Here is a 27,846-nt window from a genome sequence, read left to right as displayed (position 1 = left end):
TTTAGTGGTAAAAAAATAATATAAAAAATCGTTCGGGAAATGAGTTTACTCCCTGGGTACTTTCTTTGTATACTTTTGACTATACGGGCCAAGCCCGGGAATTACGGGAAATCGCGGGTTTTCGTTTGCCGGCGATTAAACTTCTTTTATTCAGCGTCTCATCAAAAATGAAAACATTTTTAAAAACTACAAGTCTCATGCGTTTTAGTGGTGAAAAAATAATATAAAAAATCGTTCGGGAAATGAGTTTACTCCCTGGGTACTTTCTTTGTATACTTTTGACTATACGGGCCGAGTCCGGGATTTACGGGAAATCGCGGATTTTCGTTTGCCGGCGATTAAACTTCTTTTATTCAGCGTCCCATCAAATATGAAAATATTTTTGAAAACTACAAGTCTCATGCGTTTAGTGGTAAAAAAATAATATAAAAAATCGTTCGGGAAATGAGTTTACTCCCTGGGTACTTTCTTTGTATACTTTTGACTATACGGGCCAAGCCCGGGATTTACGGGAAATCGCGGGTTTTCGTTTGCCGGCGATTAAACTTCTTTTATTCAGCGTCTCATCAAAAATGAAAACATTTTTAAAAACTACAAGTCTTATGCGTTTTAGTGGTGAAAAAATAATTTAAAAAATCGTTCTGGAAATGAGTTTACTCCCTGGGTACTTTCTTTGTATACTTTTGACTATACGGGCCGAGTCCGGGATTTAGGGAAATCGCAGGTTTTCGTTTGCCGGCGATTAAACTGCTTTTATTCAGCGTCTCATCAAAAATGAAAACATTTTTGAAAACTACAAGTCTCATGCGTTTTAGTGGTGAAAAAATAATTTAAAAAATCGTTCGGGAAATGAGTTTACTCCCTGGGTACTTTCTTTGTATACTTTTGACTATACGGGCAAAGCCGGGATTTACGGGAAATCGCGGGTTTTCGTTTGCCGGCGATTAAACTTTTTTCATTCAGCGTCTCATCAAAAATGAATACATTTTTAAAAACTACAAGTCTTATGCGTTTTAGTGGTGAAAAAATAATTTAAAAAATCGTTCTGGAAATGCGTTTACTCACAGGGTACTTTCTTTGTATACATTCGACTATACGTGCCAAGCCCTGGATTTACGGGAAATCGCGGGTTTTCGTTTGCCGGCGATTAAACTTCTTTTATTCAGCGTCTCATCAAAAATAAAAACATTTTCGAAAACTACAAGTCTCATGCGTTTAGTGGTAAAAAAATAATATAAAAAATCGTTCGGGAAATGAGTTTACTCCCTGGGTACTTTCTTTGTATACTTTTGACTATACGGGCCAAGCCCGGGAATTACGGGAAATCGCGGGTTTTTGTTTGCCGGCGATTAAACTTCTTTTATTCAGCGTCTCATCAAAAATGAAAACATTTTTAAAAACTACAAGTCTCATGCGTTTTAGTGGTGAAAAAATAATTTAAAAAATCGTTCGGGAAATGAGTTTACTCCCTGGGTACTTTCTTTGTATACTTTTGACTATACGGGCCGAGTCCGGGATTTACGGGAAATCGCGGATTTTCGTTTGCCCGGGATTAAACTTCTTTTATTCAGCGTCCCATCAAATATGAAAATATTTTTGAAAACTACAAGTCTCATGCGTTTAGTGGTAACAAAATAATATAAAAAATCGTTCGGGAAATGAGTTTACTCCCTGGGTACTTTCTTTGTATACTTTTGACTATACGGGCCAAGCCCGGGATTTACGGGAAATCGCGGGTTTTCGTTTGCCGGCGATTAAACTTCTTTTATTCAGCGTCTCATCAAAAATGAAAACATTTTTAAAAACTACAAGTCCCATGGGCTTTAGTGGTGAAATAATAATTTGAAAAATCGGTTGGGAAATGAGTTTACTCCCTGGGTACTTTCTTTGTATACTTTTGAAAACTACAAGTCTCATGCGTTTTAGTGGTGAAAAAAAAATTTAAAAAATCGTTCGGGAAATGAGTTTACTCCCTGGGTACTTTCTTTGTATACATTCGACTATACGGGCCAAGCCCCGGATTTACGGGAAAACGCGGGATTTCGTTTGCCGGCGATAAAACCTCTTTCATTAAGCGTCTCATCAAAAATGAAAACATTTTTGAAAACTACAAGTCTCATGCGTTTTAGTGGTGAAAAAATAATTTAAAAAATCGTTCGGGAAATGAGTTTACTCCCTGGGTACTTTCTTTGTATACTTTTGACTATACCGGCCGAATCCGGGATTTACGGGAAATTGCGGATTTTCGTTTGCCGGCGAATAAACTTCTTTTATTCAGCGTCTTATCAAATATAAAAATACTTTTGAAAACTACAAGTCTCATGCGTTTAGTGGTAAAAAAATAATATAAAAAATCGTTCTGGAAATGAGTTTACTCCTTGGGTACTTTCTTTGTATACTTTTGACTATACGGGCCAAGCCCGGGATTTACGGGAAATCGCGGGTTTTCGTTTGCCGGCGATAAAACCTCTTTCATTAAACGTCTCATCAAAAATGAAAACATTTTTGAAAACTACAAGTCTCATGCGTTTTAGTGGTGAAAAAATAATTTAAAAAATCGTTCGGGAAATGAGTTTACTCCCTGGGTACTTTCTTTGTATACTTTTGACTATACCGGCCGAATCCGGGATTTACGGGAAATTGCGGATTTTCGTTTGCCGGCGAATAAACTTCTTTTATTCAGCGTCTCATCAAAAATGAAAACATTTTTAAAAACTACAAGTCTCATGCGTTTTAGTGGTGAAAAAATAATTTAAAAAATCGTTCGGGAAATGAGTTTACTCCCTGGGTACTTTCTTTGTATACTTTTGACTATACGGGCCGAGTCCGGGATTTACGGGAAATCGCGGATTTTCGTTTGCCCGGGATTAAACTTCTTTTATTCAGCGTCTCATCAAAAATAAAAACATTTTCGAAAACTACAAGTCTCATGCGTTTAGTGGTAAAAAAATAATATAAAAAATCGTTCGGGAAATGAGTTTACTCCCTGGGTACTTTCTTTGTATACTTTTGACTATACGGGCCAAGCCCGGGAATTACGGGAAATCGCGGGTTTTTGTTTGCCGGCGATTAAACTTCTTTTATTCAGCGTCTCATCAAAAATGAAAACATTTTTAAAAACTACAAGTCTCATGCGTTTTAGTGGTGAAAAAATAATTTAAAAAATCGTTCGGGAAATGAGTTTACTCCCTGGGTACTTTCTTTGTATACTTTTGACTATATGGGCCGAGTCCGGGATTTACGGGAAATCGCGGATTTTCGTTTGCCCGGGATTAAACTTCTTTTATTCAGCGTCCCATCAAATATGAAAATATTTTTGAAAACTACAAGTCTCATGCGTTTAGTGGTAAAAAAATAATATAAAAAATCGTTCGGGAAATGAGTTTACTCCCTGGGTACTTTCTTTGTATACTTTTGACTATACGGGCCAAGCCCGGGATTTACGGGAAATCGCGGGTTTTCGTTTGCCGGCGATTAAACTTCTTTTATTCAGCGTCTCATCAAAAATGAAAACATTTTTAAAAACTACAAGTCCCATGGGCTTTAGTGGTGAAATAATAATTTGAAAAATCGTTTGGGAAATGAGTTTACTCCCTGGGTACTTTCTTTGTATACTTTTGAAAACTACAAGTCTCATGCGTTTTAGTGGTGAAAAAAAAATTTAAAAAATCGTTCGGGAAATGAGTTTACTCCCTGGGTACTTTCTTTGTATACATTCGACTATACGGGCCAAGCCCCGGATTTACGGGAAAACGCGGGATTTCGTTTGCCGGCGATAAAACCTCTTTCATTAAGCGTCTCATCAAAAATGAAAACATTTTTGAAAACTACAAGTCTCATGCGTTTTAGTGGTGAAAAAATAATTTAAAAAATCGTTCGGGAAATGAGTTTACTCCCTGGGTACTTTCTTTGTATACTTTTGACTATACCGGCCGAATCCGGGATTTACGGGAAATTGCGGATTTTCGTTTGCCGGCGAATAAACTTCTTTTATTCAGCGTCTTATCAAATATAAAAATACTTTTGAAAACTACAAGTCTCATGCGTTTAGTGGTAAAAAAATAATATAAAAAATCGTTCGGGAAATGAGTTTACTCCTTGGGTACTTTCTTTGTATACTTTTGACTATACGGGCCAAGCCCGGGATTTACGGGAAATCGCGGGTTTTCGTTTGCCGGCGATAAAACCTCTTTCATTAAACGTCTCATCAAAAATGAAAACATTTTTGAAAACTACAAGTCTCATGCGTTTTAGTGGTGAAAAAATAATTTAAAAAATCGTTCGGGAAATGAGTTTACTCCCTGGGTACTTTCTTTGTATACTTTTGACTATACCGGCCGAATCCGGGATTTACGGGAAATTGCGGATTTTCGTTTGCCGGCGAATAAACTTCTTTTATTCAGCGTCTCATCAAATATGAAAATACTTTTGAAAACTACAAGTCTCATGCGTTTAGTGGTAAAAAAATAATATAAAAAATCGTTCGGGAAATGAGTTTACTCCTTGGGTACTTTCTTTGTATACTTTTGACTATACGGGCCAAGCCCGGGATTTACGGGAAATCGCGGGTTTTCGTTTGCGGGCGATTAAACTTCTTTTATTCAGCGTCTCATCAAAAATGAAAACATTTTTAAAAACTACAAGTCTTATGCGTTTTAGTGGTGAAAAAATAATTTAAAAAATCGTTCTGGAAATGAGTTTACTCCCTGGGTACTTTCTTTGTATACTTTTGACTATACGGGCCGAGTCAGGGATTTAGGGAAATCGCAGGTTTTCGTTTGCCGGCGATTAAACTGCTTTTCTTCAGCGTCTCATCAAAAATGAAAACATTTTTGAAAACTACAAGTCTCATGCGTTTTAGTGGTGAAATAATAATTTAAAAAACCGTTTGGGAAATGAGTTTACTCCCTGGGTACTTTCTTTGTATACTTTTGAAAACTACAAGTCTCTTGCGTTTTAGTGGTGAAAAAAAAATTTAAAATATCGTTCGGGAAATGAGTTTACTCCCTGGGTACTTTCTTTGTATACATTCGACTATACGGGCCAAGCCCCGGATTTACGGGAAAACGCGGGATTTCGTTTGCCGGCGATAAAACCTCTTTCATTAAGCGTCTCATCAAAAATGAAAACATTTTTGAAAACTACAAGTCTCATGCGTTTTAGTGGTGAAAAAATAATTTAAAAAATCGTTCGGGAAATGAGTTTACTCCCTGGGTACTTTCTTTGTATACTTTTGACTATACAGGCCGAATCCGGGATTTACGGGAAATTGCGGATTTTCGTTTGCCGGCGAATAAACTTCTTTTATTCAGCGTCTCATCAAATATGAAAATACTTTTGAAAACTACAAGTCTCATGCGTTTAGTGGTAAAAAAATAGTATAAAAAATCGTTCGGGAAATGAGTTTACTCCTTGGGTACTTTCTTTGTATACTTTTGACTATACGGGCCAAGCCCGGGATTTACGGGAAATCGCGGGTTTTCGTTTGCCGGCGATTAAACTTCTTTTATTCAGCGTCTCATCAAAAATGAAAACATTTTTAAAAACTACAAGTCTTATGCGTTTTAGTGGTGAAAAAATAATTTAAAAAATCGTTCTGGAAATGAGTTTACTTCCTGGGTACTTTCTTTGTATACTTTTGACTATACGGGCCGAGTCCGGGATTTAGGGAAATCGCTGGTTTTCGTTTGCCGGCGATTAAACTGCTTTTATTCAGCGTCTCATCAAATATGAAAACATTTTTGAAAACTACAAGTCTCATGCGTTTTAGTGGTGAAATAATAATTTAAAAAACCGTTTGGGAAATGAGTTTACTCCCTGGGTACTTTCTTTGTATACTTTTGACTATACGGGCCAAGCCCGGGATTTACGGGAAATCGCGGGTTTTCGTTTGCCGGCGATTAAACTTCTTTTATTCAGCGTCTCATCAAAAATGAAAACATTTTTAAAAACTACAAGTCTTATGCGTTTTAGTGGTGAAAAAATAATTTAAAAAATCGTTCTGGAAATGAGTTTACTCCCTGGGTACTTTCTTTGTATACTTTTGACTATACGGGCCGAGTCAGGGATTTAGGGAAATCGCAGGTTTTCGTTTGCCGGCAATTAAACTGCTTTTCTTCAGCGTCTCATCAAAAATGAAAACATTTTTGAAAACTACAAGTCTCATGCGTTTTAGTGGTGAAATAATAATTTAAAAAACCGTTTGGGAAATGAGTTTACTCCCTGGGTACTTTCTTTGTATACTTTTGAAAACTACAAGTCCCATGCGTTTTAGTGGTGAAAAAAAAATTTAAAATATCGTTCGGGAAATGAGTTTACTCCCTGGGTACTTTCTTTGTATACATTCGACTATACGGGCCAAGCCCCGGATTTACGGGAAAACGCGGGATTTCGTTTGCCGGCGATAAAACCTCTTTCATTAAGCGTCTCATCAAAAATGAAAACATTTTTGAAAACTACAAGTCTCATGCGTTTTAGTGGTGAAAAAATAATTTAAAAAATCGTTCGGGAAATGAGTTTACTCCCTGGGTACTTTCTTTGTATACTTTTGACTATACGGGCCGAATCCGGGATTTACGGGAAATTGCGGATTTTCGTTTGCCGGCGAATAAACTTCTTTTATTCAGCGTCTCATCAAATATGAAAATACTTTTGAAAACTACAAGTCTCATGCGTTTAGTGGTAAAAAAATAGTATAAAAAATCGTTCGGGAAATGAGTTTACTCCTTGGGTACTTTCTTTGTATACTTTTGACTATACGGGCCAAGCCCGGGATTTACGGGAAATCGCGGGTTTTCGTTTGCCGGCGATTAAACTTCTTTTATTCAGCGTCTCATCAAAAATGAAAACATTTTTAAAAACTACAAGTCTTATGCGTTTTAGTGGTGAAAAAATAATTTAAAAAATCGTTCTGGAAATGAGTTTACTTCCTGGGTACTTTCTTTGTATACTTTTGACTATACGGGCCGAGTCCGGGATTTAGGGAAATCGCTGGTTTTCGTTTGCCGGCGATTAAACTGCTTTTATTCAGCGTCTCATCAAATATGAAAACATTTTTGAAAACTACAAGTCTCATGCGTTTTAGTGGTGAAATAATAATTTAAAAAACCGTTTGGGAAATGAGTTTACTCCCTGGGTACTTTCTTTGTATACTTTTGACTATACGGGTCGAGTCCAGAATTTACGGGAAATCGCAGGTTTTCGTTTGCCGGCGATTAAACTTCTTTTATTCAGCGTCTCATCAAAAATGAAAAAAATTTTAAAAACTACAAGTCTGATGCGTTTTAGTGGTGAAAAAGTAATTTAAAAAATCGTTCGGGAAATGAGTTTACTCCCTGGGTACTTTCTTTGTATACTTTTGACTATACGGGCCAAGCCCGGGATTTACGGGAAATTGCGGGTTTTCGTTTGCCGGCGATTAAACTTCTTTTATTCAGCGTCTCATCAAAAATGAAAACATTTTTGAAAACTACAAGTCTCATGCGTTTTAGTGGTGAAAAAATAATTTAAAAAATCGTTCGGGAAATGAGTTTACTCCCTGGGTACTTTCTTTGTATACTTTTGACTATACGGGCCGAGTCCGGGATTTACGGGAAATCGCGGAATTTCGTTTGCCGGCGATTAAACTTCTTTTATTCAGCGTCCCATCAAATATGAAAATATTTTTGAAAACTACAAGTCTCATGCGTTTAGTGGTAAAAAAATAATATAAAAAATCGTTCGGGAAATGAGTTTACTCCCTGGGTACTTTCTTTGTATACTTTTGACTATACGGGCCAAGCCCGGGAATTACGGGAAATCGCGGGTTTTCGTTTGCCGGCGATTAAACTTCTTTTATTCAGCGTCTCATCAAAAATGAAAACATTTTTAAAAACTACAAGTCTCATGCGTTTTAGTGGTGAAAAAATAATATAAAAAATCGTTCGGGAAATGAGTTTACTCCCTGGGTACTTTCTTTGTATACTTTTGACTATACGGGCCGAGTCCGGGATTTACGGGAAATCGCGGATTTTCGTTTGCCGGCGATTAAACTTCTTTTATTCAGCGTCCCATCAAATATGAAAATATTTTTGAAAACTACAAGTCTCATGCGTTTAGTGGTAAAAAAATAATATAAAAAATCGTTCGGGAAATGAGTTTACTCCCTGGGTACTTTCTTTGTATACTTTTGACTATACGGGCCAACCCGGGATTTACGGGAAATCGCGGGTTTTCGTTTGCCGGCGATTAAACTTCTTTTATTCAGCGTCTCATCAAAAATGAAAACATTTTTAAAAACTACAAGTCTTATGCGTTTTAGTGGTGAAAAAATAATTTAAAAAATCGTTCTGGAAATGAGTTTACTCCCTGGGTACTTTCTTTGTATACTTTTGACTATACGGGCCGAGTCCGGGATTTAGGGAAATCGCAGGTTTTCGTTTGCCGGCGATTAAACTGCTTTTATTCAGCGTCTCATCAAAAATGAAAACATTTTTGAAAACTACAAGTCTCATGCGTTTTAGTGGTGAAAAAATAATTTAAAAAATCGTTCGGGAAATGAGTTTACTCCCTGGGTACTTTCTTTGTATACTTTTGACTATACGGGCAAAGCCGGGATTTACGGGAAATCGCGGGTTTTCGTTTGCCGGCGATTAAACTTCTTTCATTCAGCGTCTCATCAAAAATGAATACATTTTTAAAAACTACAAGTCTTATGCGTTTTAGTGGTGAAAAAATAATTTAAAAAATCGTTCTGGAAATGCGTTTACTCACAGGGTACTTTCTTTGTATACATTCGACTATACGTGCCAAGCCCGGGATTTACGGGAAATCGCGGGTTTTCGTTTGCCGGCGATTAAACTTCTTTTATTCAGCGTCTCATCAAAAATAAAAACATTTTCGAAAACTACAAGTCTCATGCGTTTAGTGGTAAAAAAATAATATAAGAAATCGTTCGGGAAATGAGTTTACTCCCTGGGTACTTTCTTTGTATACTTTTGACTATACGGGCCAAGCCCGGGAATTACGGGAAAACGCGGGTTTTTGTTTGCCGGCGATTAAACTTCTTTTATTCAGCGTCTCATCAAAAATGAAAACATTTTTAAAAACCACAAGTCTCATGCGTTTTAGTGGTGAAAAAATAATTTAAAAAATCGTTCGGGAAATGAGTTTACTCCCTGGGTACTTTCTTTGTATACTTTTGACTATACGGGCCGAGTCCGGGATTTACGGGAAATCGCGGATTTTCGTTTGCCCGGGATTAAACTTCTTTTATTCAGCGTCCCATCAAATATGAAAATATTTTTGAAAACTACAAGTCTCATGCGTTTAGTGGTAAAAAAATAATATAAAAAATCGTTCGGGAAATGAGTTTACTCTTTGGGTACTTTCTTTGTATACTTTTTACTATACGGGCAAAGCCGGGATTTACGGGAAATCGCGGGTTTTCGTTTGCCGGCGATTAAACTTCTTTTATTCAGCGTCTCATCAAAAATGAATACATTTTTAAAAACTACAAGTCTTATGCGTTTTAGTGGTGAAAAAATAATTTAAAAAATCGTTCTGGAAATGCGTTTACTCACAGGGTACTTTCTTTGTATACATTCGACTATACGTGCCAAGCCCGGGATTTACGGGAAATCGCGGGTTTTCGTTTGCCGGCGATTAAACTTCTTTTATTCAGCGTCTCATCAAAAATGAAAACATTTTTGAAAACTACAAGTCTCATGCGTTTTAGTGGTGAAAAAATAATTTAAAAAATCGTTCGGGAAATGAGTTTACTCCCTGGGAACTTTCTTTGTATACTTTTGACTATACGGGCCGAGTCCGGGATTTACGGGAAATCGCAGAATTTCGTTTGCCGGCGATTAAACTTCTTTTATTCAGCGTCTCATCAAAAATGGATACATTTTTGAAAACTACAAGTCTTATGCGTTTTAGTGGTGAAAAAATAATTTAAAAAATCGTTCTGGAAATGCGTTTACTCACAGGGTACTTTCTTTGTATACATTCGACTATACGTGCCAAGCCCGGGATTTACGGGAAATCGCGGATTTTCGTTTGCCGGCGATTAAACTTCTTTTATTCAGCGTCCCATCAAATATGAAAATATTTTTGAAAACTACAAGTCTCATGCGTTTAGTGGTAAAAAAATAATATAAAAAATCTTTCGGTAAATGAGTTTACTCCCTGGGTACTTTCTTTGTATACTTTTGTCTATACGGGCCAAGCCCGGGATTTACGGGAAATCGCGGGTTTTCGTTTGCCGGCGATTAAACTTCTTTTACTCAGCGTCTCATCAAAAATGAAAACATTTTTAAAAACTACAAGTCTTATGCGTTTTAGTGGTGAAAAAATAATTTAAAAAATCGTTCTGGAAATGAGTTTGCTCCCTGGGTACTTTCTTTGTATACTTTTGACTATACGGGCCGAGTCCGGGATTTAGGGAAATCGCAGGTTTTCGTTTGCCGGCGATTAAACTGCTTTTATTCAGCGTCTCATCAAAAATGAAAACATTTTTAAAAACTACAAGTCTCATGCGTTTTAGTGGTGAAAAAATAATTTAAAAAATCGTTCGGGAAAAGAGTTTACTCCCTGGGTACTTTCTTTGTATACTTTTGACTATACGGGCAAAGCCGGGATTTACGGGAAATCGCGGGTTTTCGTTTGCCGGCGATTAAACTTCTTTTATTCAGCGTCTCATCAAAAATGAATACATTTTTAAAAACTACAAGTCTTATGCGTTTTAGTGGTGAAAAAATAATTTAAAAAATCGTTCTGGAAATGCGTTTACTCACAGGGTACTTTCTTTGTATACATTCGACTATACGTGCCAAGCCCGGGATTTACGGGAAATCGCGGGTTTTCGTTTGCCGGCGATTAAACTTCTTTTATTCAGCGTCTCATCAAAAATGAAAACATTTTTGAAAACTACAAGTCTCATGCGTTTTAGTGGTGAAAAAATAATTTAAAAAATCGTTCGGGAAATGAGTTTACTCCCTGGGAACTTTCTTTGTATACTTTTGACTATACGGGCCGAGTCCGGGATTTACGGGAAATCGCAGAATTTCGTTTGCCGGCGATTAAACTTCTTTTATTCAGCGTCTCATCAAAAATGGATACATTTTTGAAAACTACAAGTCTTATGCGTTTTAGTGGTGAAAAAATAATTTAAAAAATCGTTCTGGAAATGCGTTTACTCACAGGGTACTTTCTTTGTATACATTCGACTATACGTGCCAAGCCCGGGATTTACGGGAAATCGCGGGTTTTCGTTTGCCGGCGATTAAACTTCTTTTATTCAGCGTCTCATCAAAAATGAAAACATTTTTAAATACTACAAGTCTTATGCGTTTTAGTGGTGAAAAAATAATTTAAAAAATCGTTCTGGAAATGAGTTTACTCACAGGGTACTTTCTTTGTATACATTCGACTATACGGGCCAAGCCCGGGATTTAAGGGAAATCGCGGGTTTTCGTTTTCCTGCGATTAAATCTCTTTCATTAAGCGTCTCATCAAAAATGAAAACATTTTTGAAAACTACAAGTCTCATGCGTATTAGTGGTGAAAAAAAAATTTAAAAAATCGTTCGGGAAATGAGTTTACTCCCTGGGTACTTTCTTTGTATACATTCGACTATACGGGCCAAACCCCGGATTTACGGGAAAACGCGGGATTTCGTTTGCCGGCGATTAAACCTCTTTCATTAAGCGTCTGATCAAAAATGAAAACATTTTTGAAAACTACAAGTCTCATGCGTTTTAGTGGTGAAAAAATAATTTAAAAAATCATTCGGGAAATGAGTTTACTCCCTGGGTACTTTCTTTGTATACTTTTGACTATACGGGCCAAGCCGGGATTTACGGGAAATCGCGGGTTTTCGTTTGCCGGCGATTAAACTTCTTTTATTCAGCGTCTCATCAAAAATGAAAACATTTTTAAAAACTACAAGTCTCATGGGCTTTAGTGGTGAAAAAATAATTTAAAAAATCGTTCTGGAAATGCGTTTACTCACAGGGTACTTTCTTTGTATACATTCGACTATACGTGCCAAGCCCGGGATTTACGGGAAATCGCGGGTTTTCGTTTGCCGGCGATTAAACTTCTTTTATTCAGCGTCTCATCAAAAATGAAAACATTTTTGAAAACTACAAGTCTCATGCGTTTTAGTGGTGAAAAAATAATTTAAAAAATCATTCGGGAAATGAGTTTACTCCCTGGGTACTTTCTTTGTATACTTTTGACTATACAGGCCAAGCCGGGATTTACGGGAAATCGCGGGTTTTCGTTTGCCGGCGATTAAACTTCTTTTATTCAGCGTCTCATCAAAAATGAAAACATTTTTAAATACTACAAGTCTTATGCGTTTTAGTGGTGAAAAAATAATTTAAAAAATCGTTCTGGAAATGAGTTTACTCACAGGGTACTTTCTTTGTATACATTCGACTATACGGGCCAAGCCCGGGATTTAAGGGAAATCGCGGGTTTTCGTTTTCCTGCGATTAAATCTCTTTCATTAAGCGTCTCATCAAAAATGAAAACATTTTTGAAAACTACAAGTCTCATGCGTATTAGTGGTGAAAAAAAAATTTAAAAAATCGTTCGGGAAATGAGTTTACTCCCTGGGTACTTTCTTTGTATACATTCGACTATACGGGCCAAACCCCGGATTTACGGGAAAACGCGGGATTTCGTTTGCCGGCGATTAAACCTCTTTCATTAAGCGTCTCATCAAAAATGAAAACATTTTTGAAAACTACAAGTCTCATGCGTTTTAGTGGTGAAAAAATAATTTAAAAAATCATTCGGGAAATGAGTTTACTCCCTGGGTACTTTCTTTGTATACTTTTGACTATACGGGCCAAGCCGGGATTTACGGGAAATCGCGGGTTTTCGTTTGCCGGCGATTAAACTTCTTTTATTCAGCGTCTCATCAAAAATGAAAACATTTTTAAATACTACAAGTCTTATGCGTTTTAGTGGTGAAAAAATAATTTAAAAAATCGTTCTGGAAATGAGTTTACTCACAGGGTACTTTCTTTGTATACATTCGACTATACGGGCCAAGCCCGGGATTTAAGGGAAATCGCGGGTTTTCGTTTTCCTGCGATTAAATCTCTTTCATTAAGCGTCTCATCAAAAATGAAAACATTTTTGAAAACTACAAGTCTCATGCGTATTATTGGTGAAAAAAAAATTTAAAAAATCGTTCGGGAAATGAGTTTACTCCCTGGGTACTTTCTTTGTATACATTCGACTATACGGGCCAAACCCCGGATTTACGGGAAAACGCCGGATTTCGTTTGCCGGCGATTAAACCTCTTTCATTAAGCGTCTCATCAAAAATGAAAACATTTTTGAAAACTACAAGTCTCATGCGTTTTAGTGGTGAAAAAATAATTTAAAAAATCGTTCGGGAAATGAGTTTACTCCCTGGGTACTTTCTTTGTATACTTTTGACTATACGGGCCGAGTCCGGGATTTGCGGGAAATCGCGGATTTTCGTTTGCCGGCGATTAAACTTCTTTTATTCAGCGTCCCATCAAATATGAAAATATTTTTGAAAACTACAAGTCTCATGCTTTTAGTGGTAAAAAAATAATATAAAAAATCGTTCGGGAAATGAGTTTACTCCCTGGGTACTTCCTTTGTATACTTTTGACTATACGGGCCAAGTCGGGATTTACGGGAAATCGCAGGTTTTCGTTTGCCGGCGATTAAACTTCTTTTATTCAGCGTCTCATCAAAAATTAAAACATTTTTAAAAACTACAAGTCTTATGCGTTTTAGTGGTGAAAAAATAATTTAAAAAATCGTTCTGGAAATGAGTTTACTCACAGGGTACTTTCTTTGTATACATGCGACTATACGTGCCAAGCCCGGGATTTACGGGAAATCGCGGGTTTTAGTTTGCCGGCGATTAAACTGCTTTTATTCAGCGTCTCATCAAAAATGAAAACATTCTTGAAAACTACAAGTCTCATGCGTTTTAGTGGTGAAAAAAAAATTTAAAAAATCGTTCGGGAAATGAGTTTACTCCCTGGGTACTTTCTTTGTATACTTTTGACTATACGGGCCGAGTCCGGGATTTACGGGAAATCGCGGATTTTCGTTTGCCGGTGATTAAACTTCTTTTATTCAGCGTCCCATCAAATATGAAAATATTTTTGAAAACTACAAGTCTCATGCGTTTAGTGGTGAAAAAATAATTTAAAAAATCGTCCTGGAAATGAGTTTACTCACAGGGTACTTCCTTTGTATACTTTTGACTATACGGGCCAAGTCGGGATTTACGGGAAATCGCAGGTTTTCGTTTGCCGGCGATTAAACTTCTTTTATTCAGCGTCTCATCAAAAATTAAAACATTTTTAAAAACTACAAGTCTTATGCGTTTTAGTGGTGAAAAAATAATTTAAAAAATCGTTCTGGAAATGAGTTTACTCACAGGGTACTTTCTTTGTATACATGCGACTATACGTGCCAAGCCCGGGATTTACGGGAAATCGCGGGTTTTAGTTTGCCGGCGATTAAACTGCTTTTATTCAGCGTCTCATCAAAAATGAAAACATTCTTGAAAACTACAAGTCTCATGCGTTTTAGTGGTGAAAAAAAAATTTAAAAAATCGTTCGGGAAATGAGTTTACTCCCTGGGTACTTTCTTTGTATACTTTTGACTATACGGGCCGAGTCCGGGATTTACGGGAAATCGCGGATTTTCGTTTGCCGGTGATTAAACTTCTTTTATTCAGCGTCCCATCAAATATGAAAATATTTTTGAAAACTACAAGTCTCATGCGTTTAGTGGTGAAAAAATAATTTAAAAAATCGTCCTGGAAATGAGTTTACTCACAGGGTACTTTCTTTGTATACATGCGACTATACGTGCCAATCCCGGGATTTACGGGAAATCGCGGGTTTTAGTTTGCCGGCGATTTAACTGCTTCTATTCAGCGTCTCATCAAAAATGAAAACATTCTTGAAAACTACAAGTCTCATGCGTTTTAGTGGTGAAAAAATAATTTAAAAAATCGTTCGGGAAATGAGTTTACTCTCTGGGTACTTTCTTTGTATACTTTTGACTATATGGGTCGAGTCTGGGATTTACGGGAAATCGCGGATTTTCGTTTGCCGGTGATTAAACTTCTTTTATTCAGCGTCCCATCAAATATGAAAATATTTTTGAAAACTACAAGTCTCATGCGTTTAGTGGTAAAAAAATAATATAAAAAATCGTTCGGGAAATGAGTTTACTCCCTGGGTACTTTCTTTGTATACTTTTGACTATACGGGCCGAGTCCAGGATTTACGGGAAATCGCAGGGTTTCGTTTGCCGGCGATTGAACTTCTTTTATTCAGCGTCTCATCAAAAAAGAAAACATTTTTGAAAACTACAAGTCTCATGCGTTTTAGTGGTGAAAAAGTAATTTAAGAAATCGTTCGGGAAATGAGTTTACTCCCTGGGTACTTTTTTGGTATACTTTTGACTATACGGCCAAGCCCGGGATTTACCGGAACTCGCGGGTTTTCGTTTGCCGGTGATTAAACTTCTTTTATTCAGCGTCTCATCAAAAATGAAAACATTTTTGAAAACTACAAGTCTCATGCGTTTTAGTGGTGAAAAAATAATTTAAAAAATCGTTCGGGAAATGAGTTTACTCCCTGGGTACTCTCTTTTTCTATACTTTTGACTATACGGGCCGAGTCCGGGATTTACGGGAAATCGCGGATTTTCGTTTGCCGACGATTAAACTTCTTTTATTGAGGGTCTCATCAAAAATGAAAACATTTTTGAAAACTACAAGTCTCATGCGTTTTAGTGGTGAAAAAATAATTTAAAAAATCGTTCGGGAAAAGAGTTTACTCCCTGGGTACTTTCTTTGTATACTTTTTGCGAAGCAATTGAGCTTTGCGAGCGAAGCGAGCGAAGCGAAATTGTGGAGCACGTTTGAATTATTGAGATTCTCAAAATTTCGATAGAAAAAAAATCATATAAAATCATCGTAAAGAAATAGGACTGATATTTTTGCACATAAAGCTAGGGTATTTTTTTTTCTAATAAAACAAATAAGTTTGGACCGAGGGGTTAAAGTATAAGTTTAGTAAAAAATGCAATAAGTACGGCTCGTACCCCCCCACCCCCGGATTTTGACCCCCCCCCCCCCCCCCCGTCTTTTGGTCCGGATTATACGTCCGCCGAACTTGAACACACAAAGAGGAATATGCCGTGAACAAGAAACGGTAGTCGGCATTTTAGACACGTATATTTTACAGACCCAAAATATGCCTTATTTCTTTGTATTATAGCTAATTATGGTATAAATAATTAATTAATTACTTTGCAATTTTGCTTCTAATACTATTATAGTTGTATTTTAATGAAACATAATAGTATTAAAACAGTTTTCTTCTTTTGAAAAAATTTATTGCTAGTCCTGTTTCTAATTGACTTTACTTGTGTATTTTAAGCTTTTTTGTTGCTGTGCTTTTTCTGGAGATTTTAGTTGGATTGGAAAGCTCCTGTGTAAGGTACCCTTTCCTAAAGAAAATTGAAGTAATTTGTACAATTATAACGCGCCGAGCTGTGTTTTATTTTATTGTTTCTAGGAGGATGTAAGAATACAATATTATCAATTTTAATTGGTTTTATCCAAATCAAGGTAAGGCTTAATCACACGAAAGGTAGCTAGAGCTAGAGCTCAGTTTTGTATAAAAGAATTGAAAGTAATTTGTAGAATACATATGGAGAAGCTGTATTACTACCTAACTGATAGCCAGATATAGGAAAACCTGTAGCCAGGGCGCAGACAAAACAAATAGCTCTGGGCGCTAGAGTGAGCTGACCAACCGTTTTTTATCATTTTTTATTTATTATATAAGTAACCTGTTTCAGTAATTAAAAAAATATCCACTTTTGCTATCAAACCAACAGCAATGTAATTGTCAATAGGAATTAGTTTTCCGTACACCCTCCCTGAGAACAAGGTTTAAAACGACATTAAAACATTAAAACTGTCATTAAACAGAACTTCAAGGATGCCCAAGCCGCACCACGTCCTCTAAACGGCATGGGCATCTTCGAAACTGCTTGTAATTTTAGAACAAGGGTGCTGATAAGCTGCATACGCCGTATAACGTGCAGGCGTTTTTGGGCAAGTTTAGCGTTTTGCAAAAAAATTGAAGTATTCACCCGAAAAAACCTGCATAGACCATAAAGTAAACTATGTGGTAGTAAAGTTCTTAAAAGAACTGTTTTTGATGGTTTTTGATAAAATTTACTTGATAAATAACTTTTAATTTTTATTAACTTCTTTCTCTTAAAGCATCTTTTTCCAACTATTGTCCACAAGGTATGTTACAAGGAATTGAATTTTGAAAATGCTCCAGGCAAGTTCGGGAAAGTGCGGGCGGTTTTGGAAGACAATCACTAATTTAATTGGAAAAGTTGCCTGAACTCGCCCTTATATATGTGGCTGTTTGCAGCTTATTGACACCCTCTTATTTTAGAATATTCTCAGGAATAATAGACCAAGAGAAATTACATCACAGTTTTTTGTCCACCGCCCACGTGTGTTTGAGAACAACCCACATAACAAAGTTCATTATTTTTTAAATTATTTGTGTAAAAATTACTATTTCATTCACGATAAACCATTTGTCAGTCATTTTATTCGCCCAACAAAGAATCCTATCCAAGGTGCTTTTCTATTAGTGCTGAATTTAATAATTGACATGGTTCAGCATAGTTTTTAGAAGGGTCTGATTGCAAAATATGATTGCCAAAGTTCAGCACTTGTAATATTTGTGTACTCAGCTTCTAAAACACACACAAGAGACATTATAATTTCCTCTGGGTGATTACATTAATGTTGGTTGAAAAAAAACCGAATGATGAGAAGCATATGTTTTTAAATGGGTCTAGGACAATAAACTTATTTAATTTCCCTTGGCCTTGCATCAATCAAATTCTGAAAAAATAAACGCTTCTAAAATTATTTTGTCAGATTTGGAAACTGTTGGTATGGTTGGAACTTTGCGTATAAAATTAGTAAAGTTGCCAAATTGTTTAGTTTTTTTCTTTTATACTTTTCCGAATTAGCCTTAATTATTTATAAGATGAAAAACAGTGCTTTCAATTCCATTGACTTGGCCATCCCTTAAAGGCACTGGAAGCTTCACTATATGAAAATGTTTTCTTTTTCTTTTAGATTGTGTACAATGGGAGTGAGTGATGTAATCTTCTAATGCGTGTGGTGAAAAGAAGGCGAATCCGTTATTGTTTTTCTGCCCAAATTTGAAGCTATTTAATAAATCTTGATAAAGTTAAAAAACTGTTTTGATTTGTTTGTTTTTGTTTTAATTGTTTCCCGTGAGTTTTCGAAATTCGTTCCAGCAGATTCTGTGGCTTCTACTGCCGGTATTTTTACGTGAAAAAAATACTGTTTTGTTGTGAGGTCATTTACGAAATCGTTAACGTTAGGACCAACTTCTGCGGGTAGTACAACTCGATGTATCACATATCTTTCGGAATACTGCTAAAAGTGTAATTTTGTATTGCGCTCTTTACTTTAACCATTCTGTGGGAAAAGGCGGTACAAAATTTTAACACGCGTTATTCGTTTTTGTTAGTTTCGCGTAATCTAACTTTCTCGCACATTTTCAAAAGAATATCCCACGCACATCAAATACTCGCGCAGTCTATTCGCAAAAAAACTGTTTTGGAGCAACGAATTGTTCCGCAGAGCGTTCATTTTCCTACCTCGTCCCCAGGGTTCTTCTATATGATATTCAATTTTGATGTATTTCGGAAGATGTTAGCGCCAATTAAACAAGAAGCGCTAGGGACAAAGTATTGGATAGTTTAATTTTGCTTGCAACTTGCGAAATGCTTCGCAACCCCTTTTTTTAATTTCTAGTGACTATACGGGCAAAGCCGGGATTTACGGGAAATCGCGGGTTTTCGTTTGCCGGCGATTAAACTTCTTTTATTCAGCGTCTCATCAAAAATGAATACATTTTTAAAAACTACAAGTCTTATGCGTTTTAGTGGTGAAAAAATAATTTAAAAAATCGTTCTGGAAATGCGTTTACTCACAGGGTACTTTCTTTGTATACATTCGACTATAAGTGCCAAGCCCGGGATTTACGGGAAATCGCGGGTTTTCGTTTGCCGGCGATTAAACTTCTTTTATTCAGCGTCTCATCAAAAATGAAAACATTTTTGAAAACTACAAGTCTCATGCGTTTTAGTGGTGAAAAAATAATTTAAAAAATCGTTCGGGAAATGAGTTTACTCCCTGGGAACTTTCTTTGTATACTTTTGACTATACGGGCCGAGTCCGGGATTTACGGGAAAGCGCGGAATTTCGTTTGCCGGCGATTAAACTTCTTTTATTCAGCGTCCCATCAAATATAAAAACATTTTTGAAAACTACAAGTCTCATGCGTTTTAGTGGTGAAAAAATAATTTAAAAAATTGTTCGGGAAATGAGTTTACTCCCTGGGTACTTTCTTTGTATACTTTTGACTATACGGGCAAAGCCGGGATTTACGGGAAATCGCGGGTTTTCGTTTGCCGGCGATTAAACTTCTTTTATTCAGCGTCTCATCAAAAATGGATACATTTTTAAAAACTACAAGTCTTATGCGTTTTAGTGGTGAAAAAATAATTTAAAAAATCGTTCTGGAAATGCGTTTACTCACAGGGTACTTTCTTTGTATACATTCGACTATACGTGCCAAGCCCGGGATTTACGGGAAATCGCGGGTTTTCGTTTGCCGGCGATTAAACTTCTTTTATTCAGCGTCTCATCAAAAATGAAAACATTTTTGAAAACTACAAGTCTCATGCGTTTTAGTGGTGAAAAAATAATTTAAAAAATCATTCGGGAAATGAGTTTACTCCCTGGGTACTTTCTTTGTATACTTTTGACTATACGGGCCAAGCCGGGATTTACGGGAAATCGCGGGTTTTCGTTTGCCGGCGATTAAACTTCTTTTATTCAGCGTCTCATCAAAAATGAAAACATTTTTAAATACTACAAGTCTTATGCGTTTTAGTGGTGAAAAAATAATTTAAAAAATCGTTCTGGAAATGAGTTTACTCACAGGGTACTTTCTTTGTATACATTCGACTATACGGGCCAAGCCCGGGATTTAAGGGAAATCGCGGGTTTTCGTTTTCCTGCGATTAAATCTCTTTCATTAAGCGTCTCATCAAAAATGAAAACATTTTTGAAAACTACAAGTCTCATGCGTATTAGTGGTGAAAAAAAAATTTAAAAAATCGTTCGGGAAATGAATTTACTCCCTGGGTACTTTCTTTGTATACATTCGACTATACGGGCCAAACCCCGGATTTACGGGAAAACGCGGGATTTCGTTTGCCGGCGATTAAACCTCTTTCATTAAGCGTCTCATCAAAAATGAAAACATTTTTGAGAACTACAAGTCTCATGCGTTTTAGTGGTGAAAAAATAATTTAAAAAATCGTTCGGGAAATGAGTTTACTCCCTGGGTACTTTCTTTGTATACTTTTGACTATACGGGCCGAGTCCGGGATTTGCGGGAAATCGCGGATTTTCGTTTGCCGGCGATTAAACTTCTTTTATTCAGCGTCCCATCAAATATGAAAATATTTTTGAAAACTACAAGTCTCATGCTTTTAGTGGTAAAAAAATAATATAAAAAATCGTTCGGGAAATGAGTTTACTCCCTGGGTACTTCCTTTGTATACTTTTGACTATACGGGCCAAGTCGGGATTTACGGGAAATGGCAGGTTTTCGTTTGCCGGTGATTAAACTTCTTTTATTCAGCGTCCCATCAAATATGAAAATATTTTTGAAAACTACAAGTCTCATGCGTTTAGTGGTGAAAAAATAATTTAAAAAATCGTCCTGGAAATGAGTTTACTCACAGGGTACTTTCTTTGTATACATGCGACTATACGTGCCAAGCCCGGGATTTACGGGAAATCGCGGGTTTTAGTTTGCCGGCGATTTAACTGCTTTTATTCAGCGTCTCATCAAAAATGAAAACATTCTTGAAAACTACAAGTCTCATGCGTTTAGTGGTAAAAAAATAATATAAAAAATCGTTCGGGAAATGAGTTTACTCCCTGGGTACTTTCTTTGTATACTTTTGACTATATGGGTCGAGTCTGGGATTTACGGGAAATCGCGGATTTTCGTTTGCCGGTGATTAAACTTCTTTTATTCAGCGTCCCATCAAATATGAAAATATTTTTGAAAACTACAAGTCTCATGCGTTTAGTGGTAAAAAAATAATATAAAAAATCGTTCGGGAAATGAGTTTACTCCCTGGGTACTTTCTTTGTATACTTTTGACTATACGGGCCGAGTCCAGGATTTACGGGAAATCGCAGGGTTTCGTTTGCCGGCGATTGAACTTCTTTTATTCAGCGTCTCATCAAAAAAGAAAACATTTTTGAAAACTACAAGTCTCATGCGTTTTAGTGGTGAAAAAGTAATTTAAAAAATCGTTCGGGAAATGAGTTTACTCCCTGGGTACTTTCTTTGTATACTTTTGACTATACGGGCCGAGTCCAGGATTTACGGGAAATCGCAGGGTTTCGTTTGCCGGCGATTGAACTTCTTTTATTCAGCGTCTCATCAAAAAAGAAAACATTTTTGAAAACTACAAGTCTCATGCGTTTTAGTGGTGAAAAAGTAATTTAAAAAATCGTTCGGGAAATGAGTTTACTCCCTGGGTACTTTCTTTGTATACTTTGGACTATACGGGCCGAGTCCAGGATTTACGGGAAATCGCGGATTTTCGTTTGCCGGCGATTAAACTTCTTTTATTCAGCGTCCCATCAAATATGAAAATATTTTTGAAAACTACAAGTCTCATGCGTTTAGTGGTAAAAAAATAATATAAAAAATCGTTCGGGAAATGAGTTTACTCCCTGGGTACTTTCTTTGTATACTTTTGACTATACGAGCCGAGTCCGGGATTTACGGGAAATCGCGGATTTTCGTTTGCCGGCGATTAAACTTCTTTTATTCAGCGTCCCATCAAATATGAAAATATTTTTGAAAACTACAAGTCTCATGCTTTTAGTGGTAAAAAAATAATATAAAAAATCGTTCGGGAAATGAGTTTACTCCCTGGGTACTTCCTTTGTATACTTTTGACTATACGGGCCAAGTCGGGATTTACGGGAAATCGCAGGTTTTCGTTTGCCGGCGATTAAACTTCTTTTATTCAGCGTCTCATCAAAAATTAAAACATTTTTAAAAACTACAAGTCTTATGCGTTTTAGTGGTGAAAAAATAATTTAAAAAATCGTTCTGGAAATGAGTTTACTCACAGGGTACTTTCTTTGTATACATGCGACTATACGTGCCAAGCCCGGGATTTACGGGAAATCGCGGGTTTTAGTTTGCCGGCGATTAAACTGCTTTTATTCAGCGTCTCATCAAAAATGAAAACATTCTTGAAAACTACAAGTCTCATGCGTTTTAGTGGTGAAAAAAAAATTTAAAAAATCGTTCGGGAAATGAGTTTACTCCCTGGGTACTTTCTTTGTATACTTTTGACTATACGGGCCGAGTCCGGGATTTACGGGAAATCGCGGATTTTCGTTTGCCGGTGATTAAACTTCTTTTATTCAGCGTCCCATCAAATATGAAAATATTTTTGAAAACTACAAGTCTCATGCGTTTAGTGGTGAAAAAATAATTTAAAAAATCGTCCTGGAAATGAGTTTACTCACAGGGTACTTTCTTTGTATACATGCGACTATACGTGCCAATCCCGGGATTTACGGGAAATCGCGGGTTTTAGTTTGCCGGCGATTTAACTGCTTCTATTCAGCGTCTCATCAAAAATGAAAACATTCTTGAAAACTACAAGTCTCATGCGTTTTAGTGGTGAAAAAATAATTTAAAAAATCGTTCGGGAAATGAGTTTACTCTCTGGGTACTTTCTTTGTATACTTTTGACTATATGGGTCGAGTCTGGGATTTACGGGAAATCGCGGATTTTCGTTTGCCGGTGATTAAACTTCTTTTATTCAGCGTCCCATCAAATATGAAAATATTTTTGAAAACTACAAGTCTCATGCGTTTAGTGGTAAAAAAATAATATAAAAAATCGTTCGGGAAATGAGTTTACTCCCTGGGTACTTTCTTTGTATACTTTTGACTATACGGGCCGAGTCCAGGATTTACGGGAAATCGCAGGGTTTCGTTTGCCGGCGATTGAACTTCTTTTATTCAGCGTCTCATCAAAAAAGAAAACATTTTTGAAAACTACAAGTCTCATGCGTTTTAGTGGTGAAAAAGTAATTTAAGAAATCGTTCGGGAAATGAGTTTACTCCCTGGGTACTTTTTTGGTATACTTTTGACTATACGGCCAAGCCCGGGATTTACCGGAACTCGCGGGTTTTCGTTTGCCGGTGATTAAACTTCTTTTATTCAGCGTCTCATCAAAAATGAAAACATTTTTGAAAACTACAAGTCTCATGCGTTTTAGTGGTGAAAAAATAATTTAAAAAATCGTTCGGGAAATGAGTTTACTCCCTGGGTACTCTCTTTTTCTATACTTTTGACTATACGGGCCGAGTCCGGGATTTACGGGAAATCGCGGATTTTCGTTTGCCGACGATTAAACTTCTTTTATTGAGGGTCTCATCAAAAATGAAAACATTTTTGAAAACTACAAGTCTCATGCGTTTTAGTGGTGAAAAAATAATTTAAAAAATCGTTCGGGAAAAGAGTTTACTCCCTGGGTACTTTCTTTGTATACTTTTTGCGAAGCAATTGAGCTTTGCGAGCGAAGCGAGCGAAGCGAAATTGTGGAGCACGTTTGCTACACGCGAGGTATACCAAGAGAATTATTGAGATTCTCAAAATTTCGATAGAAAAAAAATCATATAAAATCATCGTAAAGAAATAGGACTGATATTTTTGCACATAAAGCTAGGGTATTTTTTTTTCTAATAAAACAAATAAGTTTGGACCGAGGGGTTAAAGTATAAGTTTAGTAAAAAATGCAATAAGTACGGCTCGTACCCCCCCACCCCCGGATTTTGACCCCCCCCCCCCCGTCTTTTGGTCCGGATTATACGTCCGCCGAACTTGAACACACAAAGAGGAATATGCCGTGAACAAGAAACGGTAGTCGGCATTTTAGACACGTATATTTTACAGACCCAAAATATGCCTTATTTCTTTGTATTATAGCTAATTATGGTATAAATAATTAATTAATTACTTTGCAATTTTGCTTCTAATACTATTATAGTTGTATTTTAATGAAACATAATAGTATTAAAACAGTTTTCTTCTTTTGAAAAAATTTATTGCTAGTCCTGTTTCTAATTGACTTTACTTGTGTATTTTAAGCTTTTTTGTTGCTGTGCTTTTTCTGGAGATTTTAGTTGGATTGGAAAGCTCCTGTGTAAGGTACCCTTTCCTAAAGAAAATTGAAGTAATTTGTACAATTATAACGCGCCGAGCTGTGTTTTATTTTATTGTTTCTAGGAGGATGTAAGAATACAATATTATCAATTTTAATTGGTTTTATCCAAATCAAGGTAAGGCTTAATCACACGAAAGGTAGCTAGAGCTAGAGCTCAGTTTTGTATAAAAGAATTGAAAGTAATTTGTAGAATACATATGGAGAAGCTGTATTACTACCTAACTGATAGCCAGATATAGGAAAACCTGTAGCCAGGGCGCAGACAAAACAAATAGCTCTGGGCGCTAGAGTGAGCTGACCAACCGTTTTTTATCATTTTTTATTTATTATATAAGTAACCTGTTTCAGTAATTAAAAAAATATCCACTTTTGCTATCAAACCAACAGCAATGTAATTGTCAATAGGAATTAGTTTTCCGTACACCCTCCCTGAGAACAAGGTTTAAAACGACATTAAAACATTAAAACTGTCATTAAACAGAACTTCAAGGATGCCCAAGCCGCACCACGTCCTCTAAACGGCATGGGCATCTTCGAAACTGCTTGTAATTTTAGAACAAGGGTGCTGATAAGCTGCATACGCCGTATAACGTGCAGGCGTTTTTGGGCAAGTTTAGCGTTTTGCAAAAAAATTGAAGTATTCACCCGAAAAAACCTGCATAGACCATAAAGTAAACTATGTGGTAGTAAAGTTCTTAAAAGAACTGTTTTTGATGGTTTTTGATAAAATTTACTTGATAAATAACTTTTAATTTTTATTAACTTCTTTCTCTTAAAGCATCTTTTTCCAACTATTGTCCACAAGGTATGTTACAAGGAATTGAATTTTGAAAATGCTCCAGGCAAGTTCGGGAAAGTGCGGGCGGTTTTGGAAGACAATCACTAATTTAATTGGAAAAGTTGCCTGAACTCGCCCTTATATATGTGGCTGTTTGCAGCTTATTGACACCCTCTTATTTTAGAATATTCTCAGGAATAATAGACCAAGAGAAATTACATCACAGTTTTTTGTCCACCGCCCACGTGTGTTTGAGAACAACCCACATAACAAAGTTCATTATTTTTTAAATTATTTGTGTAAAAATTACTATTTCATTCACGATAAACCATTTGTCAGTCATTTTATTCGCCCAACAAAGAATCCTATCCAAGGTGCTTTTCTATTAGTGCTGAATTTAATAATTGACATGGTTCAGCATAGTTTTTAGAAGGGTCTGATTGCAAAATATGATTGCCAAAGTTCAGCACTTGTAATATTTGTGTACTCAGCTTCTAAAACACACACAAGAGACATTATAATTTCCTCTGGGTGATTACATTAATGTTGGTTGAAAAAAAACCGAATGATGAGAAGCATATGTTTTTAAATGGGTCTAGGACAATAAACTTATTTAATTTCCCTTGGCCTTGCATCAATCAAATTCTGAAAAAATAAACACTTCTAAAATTATTTTGTCAGATTTGGAAACTGTTGGTATGGTTGGAACTTTGCGTATAAAATTAGTAAAGTTGCCAAATTGTTTAGTTTTTTTCTTTTATACTTTTCCGAATTAGCCTTAATTATTTATAAGATGAAAAACAGTGCTTTCAATTCCATTGACTTGGCCATCCCTTAAAGGCACTGGAAGCTTCACTATATGAAAATGTTTTCTTTTTCTTTTAGATTGTGTACAATGGGAGTGAGTGATGTAATCTTCTAATGCGTGTGGTGAAAAGAAGGCGAATCCGTTATTGTTTTTCTGCCCAAATTTGAAGCTATTTAATAAATCTTGATAAAGTTAAAAAACTGTTTTGATTTGTTTGTTTTTGTTTTAATTGTTTCCCGTGAGTTTTCGAAATTCGTTCCAGCAGATTCTGTGGCTTCTACTGCCGGTATTTTTACGTGAAAAAAATACTGTTTTGTTGTGAGGTCATTTACGAAATCGTTAACGTTAGGACCAACTTCTGCGGGTAGTACAACTCGATGTATCACATATCTTTCGGAATACTGCTAAAAGTGTAATTTTGTATTGCGCTCTTTACTTTAACCATTCTGTGGGAAAAGGCGGTACAAAATTTTAACACGCGTTATTCGTTTTTGTTAGTTTCGCGTAATCTAACTTTCTCGCACATTTTCAAAAGAATATCCCACGCACATCAAATACTCGCGCAGTCTATTCGCAAAAAAACTGTTTTGGAGCAACGAATTGTTCCGCAGAGCGTTCATTTTCCTACCTCGTCCCCAGGGTTCTTCTATATGATATTCAATTTTGATGTATTTCGGAAGATGTTAGCGCCAATTAAACAAGAAGCGCTAGGGACAAAGTATTGGATAGTTTAATTTTGCTTGCAACTTGCGAAATGCTTCGCAACCCCTTTTTTTAATTTCTAGTGACTATACGGGCAAAGCCGGGATTTACGGGAAATCGCGGGTTTTCGTTTGCCGGCGATTAAACTTCTTTTATTCAGCGTCTCATCAAAAATGAATACATTTTTAAAAACTACAAGTCTTATGCGTTTTAGTGGTGAAAAAATAATTTAAAAAATCGTTCTGGAAATGCGTTTACTCACAGGGTACTTTCTTTGTATACATTCGACTATAAGTGCCAAGCCCGGGATTTACGGGAAATCGCGGGTTTTCGTTTGCCGGCAATTAAACTTCTTTTATTCAGCGTCTCATCAAAAATGAAAACATTTTTGAAAACTACAAGTCTCATGCGTTTTAGTGGTGAAAAAATAATTTAAAAAATCGTTCGGGAAATGAGTTTACTCCCTGGGAACTTTCTTTGTATACTTTTGACTATACGGGCCGAGTCCGGGATTTACGGGAAAGCGCGGAATTTCGTTTGCCGGCGATTAAACTTCTTTTATTCAGCGTCCCATCAAATATAAAAACATTTTTGAAAACTACAAGTCTCATGCGTTTTAGTGGTGAAAAAATAATTTAAAAAATTGTTCGGGAAATGAGTTTACTCCCTGGGTACTTTCTTTGTATACTTTTGACTATACGGGCAAAGCCGGGATTTACGGGAAATCGCGGGTTTTCGTTTGCCGGCGATTAAACTTCTTTTATTCAGCGTCTCATCAAAAATGGATACATTTTTAAAAAGTACAAGTCTTATGCGTTTTAGTGGTGAAAAAATAATTTAAAAAATCGTTCTGGAAATGCGTTTACTCACAGGGTACTTTCTTTGTATACATTCGACTATACGTGCCAAGCCCGGGATTTACGGGAAATCGCGGGTTTTCGTTTGCCGGCGATTAAACTTCTTTTATTCAGCGTCTCATCAAAAATGAAAACATTTTTGAAAACTACAAGTCTCATGCGTTTTAGTGGTGAAAAAATAATTTAAAAAATCATTCGGGAAATGAGTTTACTCCCTGGGTACTTTCTTTGTATACTTTTGACTATACGGGCCAAGCCGGGATTTACGGGAAATCGCGG

At 36.4% G+C, this 27,846-nt stretch overlaps 2 long non-coding RNA genes across 2 annotated transcripts; both read left to right on the top strand.

Annotated features, from left to right (window-relative positions):
• The first annotated feature begins 16,145 nt into the window (after window positions 1-16,145).
• LOC130635553 (uncharacterized) lies at window positions 16,146-18,413 on the top strand. Its single transcript, XR_008982173.1, has 2 exons — window positions 16,146-16,634; window positions 18,183-18,413. It is a non-coding gene; the product is annotated as an uncharacterized LOC130635553 (long non-coding RNA).
• A 3,865-nt stretch (window positions 18,414-22,278) lies between these two features.
• On the top strand, window positions 22,279-26,316 carry LOC130635552 (uncharacterized). Its single transcript, XR_008982172.1, has 2 exons — window positions 22,279-24,537; window positions 26,086-26,316. It is a non-coding gene; the product is annotated as an uncharacterized LOC130635552 (long non-coding RNA).
• Window positions 26,317-27,846: the final 1,530 nt, after the last annotated feature.

Source organism: Hydractinia symbiolongicarpus, chromosome 3 (genome assembly GCF_029227915.1).
Source record: "Hydractinia symbiolongicarpus strain clone_291-10 chromosome 3, HSymV2.1, whole genome shotgun sequence".
In the NCBI taxonomy this organism is placed as follows: Eukaryota; Metazoa; Cnidaria; class Hydrozoa; order Anthoathecata; family Hydractiniidae; genus Hydractinia; species Hydractinia symbiolongicarpus.
The sequence above is the reverse complement of the archived record's forward strand: the minus strand, read 5'-3'. Positions and strand labels throughout refer to the sequence as shown.